The sequence below is a fragment of the Lissotriton vulgaris genome, chromosome 3_1 (genome assembly GCF_964263255.1).
Source record: "Lissotriton vulgaris chromosome 3_1, aLisVul1.2, whole genome shotgun sequence".
NCBI lineage: Eukaryota > Metazoa > Chordata > Amphibia > Caudata > Salamandridae > Lissotriton > Lissotriton vulgaris.
Genome location: NC_141689.1, coordinates 2,013,639,991 through 2,013,653,043, shown reverse-complemented (window position 1 = coordinate 2,013,653,043; position 13,053 = coordinate 2,013,639,991).

Below are 13,053 nucleotides of genomic sequence, written 5' to 3'. Positions count from 1 at the left end.
GAATCGGCTTACATCCATGATGAGGTCATTTCTTATGTTGTCAGTCTTTAGCTTAAAGAAAGCAGAGAAGTCTTCACAGTGTGGGGTGTCGCTTGTTGTGCTACTTGATTGTAGGGGTTGTGCTTTTGTTTGGGTTTTGATTAGTTCGAAGAGTTTTCTTGGCCTGTTTTTTGCTTGGTCCAATTGGCGGCTGAAGAAGTCCAATTTTGTGCGCTTTATTATCCTGAAGTAGGCATTTCTCTTGTTTTTGAGCCTTTTGAGGTGCAGTGCTGAGGGGTCCGCTCTCCAAGTGCGCTCTGCCATTCGCATCGAGCGCCTATCGTCATTGAGTCTGTCGTCATACCAGGGGTGGGAAGTTTTGGTGGAGACTCTCTTCAGTTGCAGTGGGGCGACTCCATTGACTAATGTATTCATAGATTCAAGGTAGTGGTCAGTCAGTGATTGAACATCCGCGGCACCTGAAGGGGGAAGGAGCAGATTGCCGATGCGGGGAGGCAGAGTGGAGGCGTTGAGGTTCTTCATGTCCCTTTTCCATATTTTGGATTTGATTGGTTGAGTCGGGTTAGGTTTAACTTTTTCATTGATATAGAAGGTGATAATGTGGTGATCTGACCAGTCGCAGGGTAGAATCGTCTCCAGTTGTGTAGAATTCTCTTTGGCAATGATGAGATCAAGTATCGCGCCTTTGTTGTGTGTTGGTCTATCGCATATTTGGGTGAGGTCAAGTGCATTAAGGAAAGTTTTGAGACTGTTTACCACTGTGTCTTTCTGGTCGTTCCAGTGGAGATTGAAGTCACCCAGGTAGACTTGGGTGGTCTGCCGACCGGCATTGGAAGTGATCATGTCCATGAGTTGTTGGGTGAATATGAGATTGTCACCAGGCGGGTGATAGATGAGATGTAGAGCACAAACTTGTTTGGCCTCGCTGGTAATGTCGAGGCAGAGGAGTTCACAGGAGGAGAGGGAGGGGGAGGTGACTTTAGTAACGGAGAGGTTGCTTTTAAAGATGCATGCAATTCCCCCGCCCGTCTTGTCTGAAGACCTGTCTAACCTGATGATGTGATAGTTGGGGGGGACTAGTATGTCCATAATCGGAGTAGAGGCTTCAGTGAGCCAAGTTTCTGTTAGAATGGCTAGGTCCAGATCCCTATCTGAGACGAGATCTGCGATGTCGGAGGAGTGTCTCTGGGCCGATCTGCAGTTGAGTAGGATGCATTTGAGTTTGGGAGAGAGAGGGGTGGTCGAGCTTTCTAGAGTGAGGGGAACTTTTCTGAGGTTGTTAGGGACGGAACCTCTGTTGTTGAGTGTTGGGAGCCTCAGAGGGTTTGTAAGAATAGTGGGTATGGGGATGTGTGTGCTGGGTATGTGTTTTACCGGACCCGAGCCATAAGAGCGTAGTAGTGAGCATAGTTCGCGGTCCGACAGTGGGTTGGGGACACGGCGGGGGCGGTGGGAGTTGTTGCGAACGGGGATAGTCGGCCAGCGCGGGTGACGTTGGAGGCGAGGGTATGTAGGGCGGGTGCGTCCTTTGTAGGGTAGAGGGATGATGGGAGGAGGACTGGGCTGTGATGAGAGCAGGTCTTTGATTGCGCGGACATCTTTTTTGATTTGTAGAATATCCTCTTTGACTTGTTGGAGGGTGGGTAAAGTCTGGTCAGGGGGAGCATTGGGGATGGTGAAGGTGGTGTATAGTGAGCTAGAAAGCGGGCAGGGAATCGAAGGGGGGGATATAATGGCGTTATTGGCGGGGGGTGTGAGTGAAGCAGGCGGTGATGGCGGTGGGTGGGAGGCATAGGTAGTGCTGCCTGTGGGAGAGGGAGCCGGTGAGTGGAAGAGTGAGTGAAGGCCGAAGACAGTGGGGGAGACCGGAGGGTAGTGAGGGCTGAGAGTAGGCGGTGGGAGAGAGGGGGATGCTAAGGTAGGCGAGGTGGTATGTTCTGTGTGTGTCGTTGGGAGGGTGTGAGTGTCGTGGGTGGGAGTAGGGAGGGGGCTGGGGGGCGAAAGGTGTTCGCCGTAGGGGGTATGGGAGGGGGGGGTGAATAGGCTTTGAGTGGTGATCTTATCAGATGGTGGCGTGTTGTGGGAGAGAGTTATTTTGTCAGGTGTGGGAGTGTCGCGGGTGAGAGTGGGGAGGGTGCTGTGGAGGGGGGGCGTCTGTCGTGGGGGGGATGGGAGGGGAGGGTGGATAGACTCCGAGCGGTGGTGTGTGCAGGAGGCGTGTTGCAGGTGTGGGTTGTTATGTCAGGGAGGAGAGGGATAGAGGGGATGTGAGTGGGGGTAAAAGGGATCACGTTAGAGGGGCGGTTAGTATAAAAGGTGGCGGCGTTTGTGTTAGACACAGCAGGTGGGCCATTTACTGGGGTGCTGGGGGAGTCTGTCCTTGGGGAATGTGGGGTGTTAACAGCGGGTGGGCTATTTACTGGGGTGCTGGGGGTAGAGGTGTTGTAGGTGGGGGCTGCGATGTCAGGGGTGATGGTGCTGGTGGAGATCAGGGTGTGGGTCCGCGGATTGGAGAGGTGCTCTTTGAACTTGGGGAATAGGTTGTCTAGTAGTTCCAGGTTCTTGTCCGTGGATTGAATAAGGACAATCCCGTTGTTATAGATAGTAATGGTAGTCCTGCCAGGGAAGAGGTGGGAAGGTGCGATAGAGAGAGTTAGGCCCTGAGTTGTTTTCCTGGTGGAGGAGACGGTAAGTAGGGTTAGGAACGCTTTTTTCCATTGGGCTCTGCGAGAGGTGTGGAAAATGATATCAGTTTTCATGGCTCCATTGGCCGGTGAAAAGTAGGTGTCGGCAAAGGGTGTTTCAGGGTGCGACCTCATGAAGTTATGTTTAAAACGTTTAATGGCTTTTTTGGTGAGGGTGGAGGGGTAGTTAATTCTAAAAGTGTGCTTGCCGCTGCGCTCCATTTTAGAGGCTGTAGTGTTGGGTGTAGGAGCTAGGGCGTTATAAGCGACACTAGAGAGCATCCAAACGGGAAATGAGGTAGCGTCTAAGAAAAGACATGAGGTAGCATGTATCTAAGTCTAAATCACTGTATCTAAATACAATAATCACTATCCGATTCAGCAGTCGTTGTAAACATGGTCAAAAACAAAATCTAAATACAATAAACACAATCAGACTCAAAATACATGAGTCACTATCTAAATCACTAAGTACAATAATCACTATCAGATTCAGCAGTCGTTATAAACCTGGTTAAAATCAAAATCTAAGTACAATAAACACAATCAGACTCAGAATATAACGAAAACAGGAAGTAGGAGGTGTTAATTGGTGCAGTCCAAGGAGCGGAGTGGAGTGGGTTCACCTTACCGCACAGGATGGAGACAGAAATATGCGAAGGGAGACGGTGTAGCATAGCTATAAACACACTAATAGTAGTAATAATATGTGAAGGGTGACGACGTAGCATAGATATAAACACACTAATAGTAAAAGTACAAGTATGAGGTAGCATAGTAGTAGTAATGATAAGAGTATGAGGTAGCAGTCGGTGCAGTACTGGGATAGAGGAGGAGGGTACAGCTACAACAGTGGATAGTCTAGAGGTGTAATATTAGTGATACACTAGAACAAGGTACAGGTATACAGAGTGAAGAGATATGCAGTTTTTTGAATATGAGGTAGTTAACGGTGTAATACTATATTGAGAGTGCGAGGGGTGTGATATACCTACCAGAGTATAATATTAATGATATACCAGGTCAGGGTCTATATACAAAATACATGTGCAAAAGAAAGCAGCAGGAGTCAGCGGTGCCCCTAGTGCGCAGCCAGAAATATATGAGGTATACGTCAGTGCATTAAGTACATGTAGAGGTATAATCCTGCAATAAACTGTAGACACTCGGTACTTGAGATTAGGAGAGAGGAGAGATAGGGTCGGACCACTCCAAAATGGCCGCCAAAGTAGAGGAGATAGCTACGGCAGTCCTCTGTTAGTTTCTGATGCTTTAGGCACAAGGAGGGTGGAGTCAGATTCTAGACTCTGTTTGAGCCAGACCAGATCCTCTCTTGCTGGGAGGGAGTCTTATCTGTAGTAAGGTATGTGTGGGGGAGTCAGAGTCAGACCTGGGAGCCTCGTGGGCCTCTTCGCTACATTAGTCGATTTATTGCTGCCCTTTTATGGCCACTGCCATTTTGAAAAAGGCACAAAGGAAGGAGGGGAAATGTGTCCAGAACCAGAATGGGCAGATTACAGCGGGCCTATCCTTCTAAGGAGGTTGTGGTAGCATCTGTTTGCCTCAGTAAACATTTTCTAAATGTTCAACTCGAGAGCTTCCCATTTTGCCATGTCTCTATTTCAGGAAAGGAAAGTTCGCAGTATGTGTTGATTTTGATCACATGTTCTTCATACTCCTGCAATCTCATGTTCAGTGCAAATGAATGCTTGAATCACTAGAGAGGAGCCTGGCACAGCATTGACCTTAGGTGGGAGAGGTTCCTGGCCTGGGGCAAGATCCCAGGAACGGACAACTTGCCCCTTGAGTTCTACTCTATGTTCAGTGGCATCCTGGTCCCCAGTTCAACCAAGATCTACAACGCTGCACATAAGCAGGGGACGCTTCCATTCACCATGCTATAGGCCCTAGTGATACCACTATTGAAATCCGTGAAAGAGGGTGTCAATGTCTCCTTTTACAAACCTCTCTCCATCCTGGCAATGGATTATAAAATCCTTAGCAAAGTCTTTGCCACAAGATTGCAAACCCATCTATAGGGCCTTATACAACTGGATCAGTCTGGGTTTTATCCTAAACCGCAGTAAGGCCCCTAATGCATGTTTTGCAGTAACCACCCCCCCCCCCTCACCTCCCCCAACCTTACCCAAGGCCTTGGTAATGGCAGTGGACATGGAAAAAGCCTTTGATTATCTCTGCTGGGAAGATGTATACACTGCCATGACTAGCATGGGGTTGGGTGGAGGCTACCTTGCCTGGACCAAACTCCTATACATCAATCCCACTATTCGTGTGAAGACCGGGGCCTTCATCTCAGAATACTCCAGCACTGAATGGGCCACCGGGCAGGAATGTCCCTTGTATCCAGCATATTTTTGCCATTGTTATCGAGTCCCTCGCTCTCATGCTCTGGCAGGGCCAGGCATATTGAGGTTTGCTGATTGCAATACACTACATGTCTCCGTATAGGCACATGACTTGCTGCTCTATCTTCGTGGGGAACCCTCAGACGGCAAGGGTAGTGCTCTTAGAGTTTTCCATTGCCAAGACTGGGGGGTGAACCTGAATAAATCCAATGTATACCCCGTACTCAAACCTGAGAATGAGGCACAACTGCCAGCCGTAGGGGCCAATTTACATTGGGAACCACACACCTTCTGATATTCAAGAGTATTTGTTTACCACCTTGAAACTCAATTACTAGAGTGTGATTTATAAGCAACAATTGCCTCCCTGTCCCACACTATAGCATTTTGGCATACTCAACCCCTGTTGATATCGGGTTGAATCGCTTTGACCAAAATCTCAATGTTACCTCGCCTTCTGTACTTCTTTACTACACTTCCGATCCAAGTACCTTGAACAATATTTCATTAAATAGACAATCTATTTTTGTCCTTACTCTAGGGCTCACGTTGTCGTAAAATTCCCTTAATCAAGCACTGTCTTCCTATGACTAAGTGAAGCCTTGCAATTCCAGATTTTGAACTCTACTATCTGGCGGCGCAATTAGTATGGGAAACTAACTGGAGGCTTGCTGTTCCCTCTTCCCTCCCTCACCCGCAAAATGAGTGTTGGCACCCCCATGCACACCTCATGGCTGCCAATAATTTCCTATCTATTATGCAAATCACAAGATTCTACACCAAATATTCTGGTAGACACGCTCAAATAGGCTTGGTCCAGGGCCCTACAGAGAACACACTCAAAGTATTTCTATGACCGAGACCTCCACTGACAGCTGTGTCTACCTTACACCCCTAGTGGGATTGGGAGGGAGCAGGTATCAGAACTATGAGAGACCTCTTCAAGACAGACGAAATCAGAGCATTCCAGGACTTGCTTGAATCACTTGAGCTCTGCCACTTCTTTAATATTTGGGGCAATGAGGGCCACGATCCAGGCATATTGGCGTACACGGATGGACGAACCAATGACCCAGGAATCCCTACAGATCATGCGCACCATGACTGGGACAATTAAAGCCATCACCTTCCTGTACAGAGCACTCCTTCGACAAGCCAAGGGGGACCTCGGAGGCATGCGAGACAGGTAGTGGACATAGGCCTCCTGGTGTGTGATAGGGATTGGGCCACTTTTTTGGAACCCACCCTGCGCACATCAATAAATGTTGGGTTTAAGCTCATCCAGTACTATTTCTTACACAGAGTGTACCTCATACCCAAGCAAATAAACTTGACATACCTGGCAGCACAAGCAGCATGCCCAAGATGCAATACGGTAGACATGACTCCCGAGAGACCCAAGATTAAAGCAATAACATGTAAATGTATTGACTTGGCACTGATACTACCCCAAAGCCAAATAGCGGTCTTCTGGAAGGATTCCCGACTCCTGCCTTATAGCGCTGGAGCCATTAAATATAATAGGGTTGCCTGTGGCCCTCGGAACCTGGGTATACAATTTGTAAGCTACATAGAGTTCTACCGGGTACCACAATTTGTAGCCAAGAATTGTGAAAAAATGTTGAACCATCAACACCAGTACAGAAGTGTCACAAAATGAACCATTTTATGAATGGGGAGTGTCTGAAAATTAAGACTTGTAATTTTCATCCCCTGGCACTGATTGCAGCCCCTAGTGTGCTAAATTGCTTTGCAAAAATTTGTAAACAAGAAATTAAAAAAAAAACACACAACACAAAGGACAATTTTTAGTACATATACAGAATACATAAAATAATGAAAACATATAGTATAAAAGTCCAGATTCCAAAGTTCAGAATATCCTTTTTTATCCTCTGTCTATTTTAGGATAGCTGACGCCGGACATTAGACCTTGTAGTCGACATTTCGACCACATGGTTATGTGTAATTAACTGCACATCACAGCAGGTCTTCCTCAAGACAACAATAATACACAAAAATGGTGGACAGCCTACAAGGAAAGGATACCTTATATTAGTGTTGTGTGCATTATGTACAGTGATAATTAAAAAGAGACCATTAATAAAAAGGGATGGAGGGAGGGGGCTAATCATGGCTGTAAGGGAGTAAGGGTTCACTACAATGCTGGGCCTACACACATATAAATAATGACACCACACACTGGGAATACTGTTCTGGACCGGAAGCCACGAGCGACCTCCATCCCTTTATTTATAGCCTTCTGGCCACGCCTGGCCAGAAGGTGCTACAATGTATGTGGGTGCTTCCGGGTCTCAGCCGAGATCCGTGAAACACTAGAGCGTCACATCCCTTCCCAACTTGGTATTTTGTCCTGAACTTTTGCCACAATCAACATGCGAAATCGGCCAGTCTCTGACTCGGCCTGGGATTTGGCCGGAGGTTGTGGCGACTTTGACCCCGGGTTGTTGGGGGCTCAGGTGGTCTCCTCACTGGAGATTGCGGGGTGATGGCAGCTCCACCATCTGCACTGGGGTCACGGGCGTCCTCCGACTGGGTAGCAACTTCCGGGGTTGACCTGTCATCAGCCACCAAGATTTCAGGCACCGAAGGGATGCGTTTGAACCATGATACATTCCTGGTCACCTCCTCCCCATTTCTCTGTGCAGTCACAGCAGTGCCTTTCGTTGCTTTGATGGTCCATGGCTCTGCTTCATATGGAGTACGGAATATTCCTCCAGGTCGACGTGTTTGTATCAACACAGCGTCTCCGGGGACTAGTTCTCTTTCTCGTGCTCGCCTCCTCCGGCTTGCCCTTTCGTTGGTCTTCCTCCTTTGCTCTAGGGTGGCCGCTGGCACATAAGGTTCGGGCGCCCAACCGTCGACCATCGGCAGTAGGTCTCGTCGTGGTCCCGCAAACATTAGCGACCACGGGGATCTTTGTGTGGTGCTGTGTGGAGTGCTCCGGTACTCCCTCAGTGCTGGAGTTCTTTTTCCGGGTCCGTCCCCTCGGCACGGCTATCCTCAAGGTCTTGTTGACAGTCCTCATAAATCTTTCTGCTTCACCATTAGCCTGGGGCCACTGCGGCGTTACTCAATGGTGTTTTACCCCTAGGTTTTGCAGGAAATCTTTGAATTTACTACCTTGAAACGGTGGCCCATTGTCTGTTTTGATCACTTGGGGAATTCCAAACATTGCAAAAATCTTGCTGAGTATCGGCTGCACATTTGCGAAACTGGTGGACGACTCCACCTCGACCACGGGGTATTTGGTATAACTGTCTATCAACACTACTGTCACTCTCCCGTCAGGGAAACTGCCAAAGTCCAAACTGAGCCAGGTCCATGGTGCCGGGCCGGGTCCTCAGTGATGATGGGCGCGGGTGTATCCGGTAGACTGGTGAGCTGGCATGCTCGGCAGTTTTGTACAACATTATCGACTTTCTCATCCATGTTGGGAAACCACACTTTCTCTGTCATTCGGGCCTTCATCCTTCGTGTTCCCTGATGACCTTCATGGGCTAGCAAGGTCGCCTGGTCTTGTAGAGTGATGGGTATTACAACTCGTGATCCTCGAAGTATGAGCCCATTATTTGCCCTGCTGAGTTCGTTGTGCACCTTCCAAAACTGTGACAGGCGTGTGCAGTCTACCTCATTCCAGCCACTGACATTGCGCAAAAAGTTCTCCCATGACCCAGCTTCTATCGCTCCCTTATCACTACTGCATCATGGTCATACTGGGCCACGATGACGTCGGCCGCTAGCGCTTGGGGACACGACAGTTGAGAAACCATATCCACAAATTCCTCCATCAGCATTTCTTGATCTATTGCCACACTTGCGTCGACTGGGGGATGCCTTGACAGGAAATCTGCTGGGTTCTTTGCCCCCGGTCTGTAGACTAGATCCATTTCATAGTGTTGGATCTGGATGGCCCATCTCTCGATCCGAGGCGGGGGTTGCGGAGCTGTCCCTTTAAACAACGGTATTAGCGGTTGATGATCTGTGACCATCCGAAATGGATGACCCGTTATATACAGGTGGAAATGGTTGCAGGCCCATTTCACCGCCAACGCCTCTCTCTCAATTTGTGAATATCTGGCCTCCGTTGCTGTAAGGGCCTTGCTTGCAAAAGCTAGGGGAACACACACTCCTGGTTCTGCCTCCTGCGTCAGGAGTGCGCCCAAACCTACCGGGCTGGCATCCACCAGTATCTCCGTCTGTCTAGCCGTGTCGAAATACGCCTCGTTGTGCTGTCCAGTAGCGCTGCTTTCACTTTGTCGAATGCCTCGGCTTCCATCTTGGACCATTGCGAGGGATTCTCTTTTTCATCAGATTCCTCAGCGGTTACGCTATGGTGGCTAGCTGAGGGATGAAACGGGCACAGTACTGCACCATGCCCATGAAACTTCTCACTTCCGATGCTGTTGTTGGGGCTGGAGCACACTTTATGGCAGACGACTTCCAGGGGTCTACCCTGACTCCCTCCGAGTCAAAGACGTACCAGACTTCTCTTTGTGTAGTCTGACACCAAATTCTGCCAATCTCCAAAGCGTGGCTTTCAACCTCCGATGGTGTTCTTCATTGGTCTTTGTATGGATGAGTATGTCATCACTGACGTTTAGTACTCCAGGCAAGATTTCCTTGATAGCGTTTTGAAAAATTTCTGCAGCTGAGGTGATGCCAAAATGTAATCTCTTGTACCTTCTTAGGCTCAAGTGCGTTGAAAACGTCGTGATGTAGCGACTCTCCTCAGCCAGCCTCAACTGATGGTAGCCTGCATTCAGATCTAGTTTGGAGAACCACTGGGCTCCATTCAGGTCCGTCAATATATCATCTACCGTGGGCGTGAGATGCCTCTCCCTTTTGATCGCTTTGTTGGGCATGTCAATGCATATCCGTATTTGGCCTGGCTGTCGGGGTTTCTCGGCAATCACCATCGGTGACACCCATGGCGTCGGCCCAGTTACCTTCTCTATTACTCCTTGCTCCTCCAGCTTCCTCAGCTCCTGCTCAACTGCCGATCGGAGATGGAACGGGATTCTCCGATGCCTCAATGCTATAGGTTGTATGGCCGTGTCAGTGTGTAGTTGACTGGTGGTCTTTTAATGGTTCCAAGACCTTGAAACAACAACGGAAACATTTGAAGGATTTCTTCTGTGTGCAGTGCTTTGACAGCATTAGCAAAAGCAATTAACTTGATCTTCCGCTGTGTGGCTTCCTACCAGCAAGTCTGCTTCTTTGTCAATCACGTGAAAAGTGGTCGTCAGTTCTTGATCCTCTGCCCTGACTCGTACAGTCATTTTCCCTCGCAGCGGTAGCGGTGTCTTGCTACCATACGTTAGAATACAAGCTTTCGACGGCACCAGTTGTGGTCTCGGTTTTAACACCTTATAGTGCTGAATGCCCATCACATTGATCGTGGCTCCTGTGTCTATGACTCCAGTGACTGTCGATCCGTCAATTTGAATCCAACACTTCGGTTGCGGTCTTCTTCTCTTGAGTTCACTCACGAACGAGACGTAGTAGCACTCTTCTTCATCCTCGGTCGACGAATCATCTATCCGCTGTGGATAGCGGGACTGTGTTCTGGATTCTTTCGAGTGGTGTGCCTCCTCTAAGGCAAGTTGTCTGACTGCTTTGGTTGGTGTCTTTCTGCCTGCGGTTCCTTGTCCTCGAAAGCTTCCTCTCGCACCACCCCTGCAGACACTGGCAAAATGGTTTAGTCCTCCGCACTTGGCGCACGCCTTGCCGCGGGCTGGGCAGCTATCTTGGTTGTGTTCTTCATATCCACAGAAGCCGTTTTTATTGTGACCTCAGTGTTCGCTGTTGGGTTTATGGCAGCCTCCATCGCCATGACTCGCGCATCGGACAGCTCGTGCGACCTGGCCAACATCAATATTTCATCCAGTGTTATTCAGGGTTGTCTCAGTATCAGTGTTCTGAGAAGTTTGTTCTTGCAGCCTTGAATCAACTGCGCCGTCACCTCTTTTGTTTGGTCATCGTCTGGACATGTGCTTATTAGTTCCCTCAACCGCGCATGGAAGGCGTCCATTGTTTCTCCTTCCCGCTGCCTTGATTGCCTGAACGTGAAACGCTCATAATGGGGATTCAATTGTGGATCAAAGTGTGCATTTAGCGCTTGTACTGCCGCATCATAGTCCGTTGCTACTCCAGTGTTCGGCAAGTGTGTGAATAGTTTGTATAGCTCATCCCCACCCAAAATGCAACAGCAGGGATCTTTTTACCTCCTTGAACAACTATTTCACGGCAATAAGAGAAAAAGACAATCAGCTCAGCCACACAGTCCATCTTGGTGCCGCTATTCCTGGGTCAATCAGTGCACTAAACGTCGGTATCGGGTTAATTTGTAAGTTTGGTGACTGCTGGACTACTAGTCCCACTGCCTGCTGCCCTGCCGGCCTTGCCACCTGCGCTGGGGCTACTGCTTGCTGCGTTCCGCCTGGCACTGCATTGCCTTGGACAACTGACATTGCTGCTGTCGTCAGTTGGGACCTTCTTCCGCACCTCACTTGCCAACAGTATTGCTTGTTGTTCGTCTCACTTCGCATTCTGGCACACTATCTCCTCCCCATTGCCTTGTTTACTGTGGTTCCAACTTGGTACTTCTTATTGCATGTGCCAATGCTTGTTAACATTCTCTGCCTTGTTCACTGCGGTGTCATCTTAGTATTTTCATTTGCATGTGCCAATGCTTGTTTATCTGCCCTCTCGGCCACTTCATTTTCCTTGGCTCACTGCCCCCTCTCTCCACACTGCCTCGGGGCACCTCTCTGGTCATTCGCTGGAGCTGCTGCTTCGGCGCTGCGGAGAAGCCTCTTCACGCGTCTCCGACGCTGGGGCTAGCCAAGCACACACTGCGCATGCGCGCACCACAAGGCTTTCCAGCCGGTCCTTTGCTTCGCTCGGCCGCTCTTCGCCGCGTCTTCCTCTGTCCTGGGGCCCTGCTTGCCGGTCCCTCATGCCGCCCTCCTTACGCTGCTTACCGGATTCGCTGCCTCGGCGGCCTCTTCAGACGACAGCTCTATCACTCTCTCAGCCCACGTGCAGACCGGCGGCCACGCTGCAGAACGGCGCCGGTAAGGCTTCCTCACTCTCCCTTCAGGTTTCTCCGACGAACGTCCCCACCCTCGTCGCCAGAGTAAGGGTTCACTACAATGCTGGGCCTACACACATATCAATAATGACACCACACACTGGGAATACTGTTCTGGACCGGAAGCCATGAGCAACCTCCGTCCCTTTATTTATAGCCTTCTGGCCACGCCTGGCCAGAAGGTGCTACAATGTATGTGGGTGCTTCTGGGTCTCAGCCGAGACCCGTGAAACACTAGTGTCACAATGGCCACTCACCTAATGTTGTTATTCAACTAAAAGCACACAATCAATATTCTGAAGGATTATCATCAACCGCAGCTGGGGCTTATTTAGTAGGTTTTCAACTCCTTTCCCTTTGTTGTAAATGTCTAGTATTTTTAAAGCGCAAACAATTACCCAAAGCTGGGGGCCTTCAGGAAGATTAAGCGAGCTATTGCCCAGAGTCACATGGTGCTGGGCTGATCTGCCGCCGCCGATCGAACCGCGAGCCCCCGGGTTCCGGAGTCAGTCGCCCTGGCCGCTGCGCCACACCTTTTCCACATTCACTCCATGAACCGTATGGATTAAATTTCAATCGATTTCTATAATGAAAACACAATGTATCTTTCATTAAATGTGCATACACACGTCTAATCACTGATTTCCACACATGCCAGCGGGTGTTCTTACTTGGTGAAAGGAGTTAGAAAACTACAAAGTGAATCAGATTGTCTTCAATGTCCTATTGATATGAAAATATTGAACATAGTGATGGGCATTCGAACGAACCCTTTCTAACTTTCTTGAACTTTTCTGCATTTACACACAGTACAAACAATGTGCTACAGCCGAATACACTGTGGGCCATATTTATGACCTCAGTTGCATCGTGCTCGTACGACACA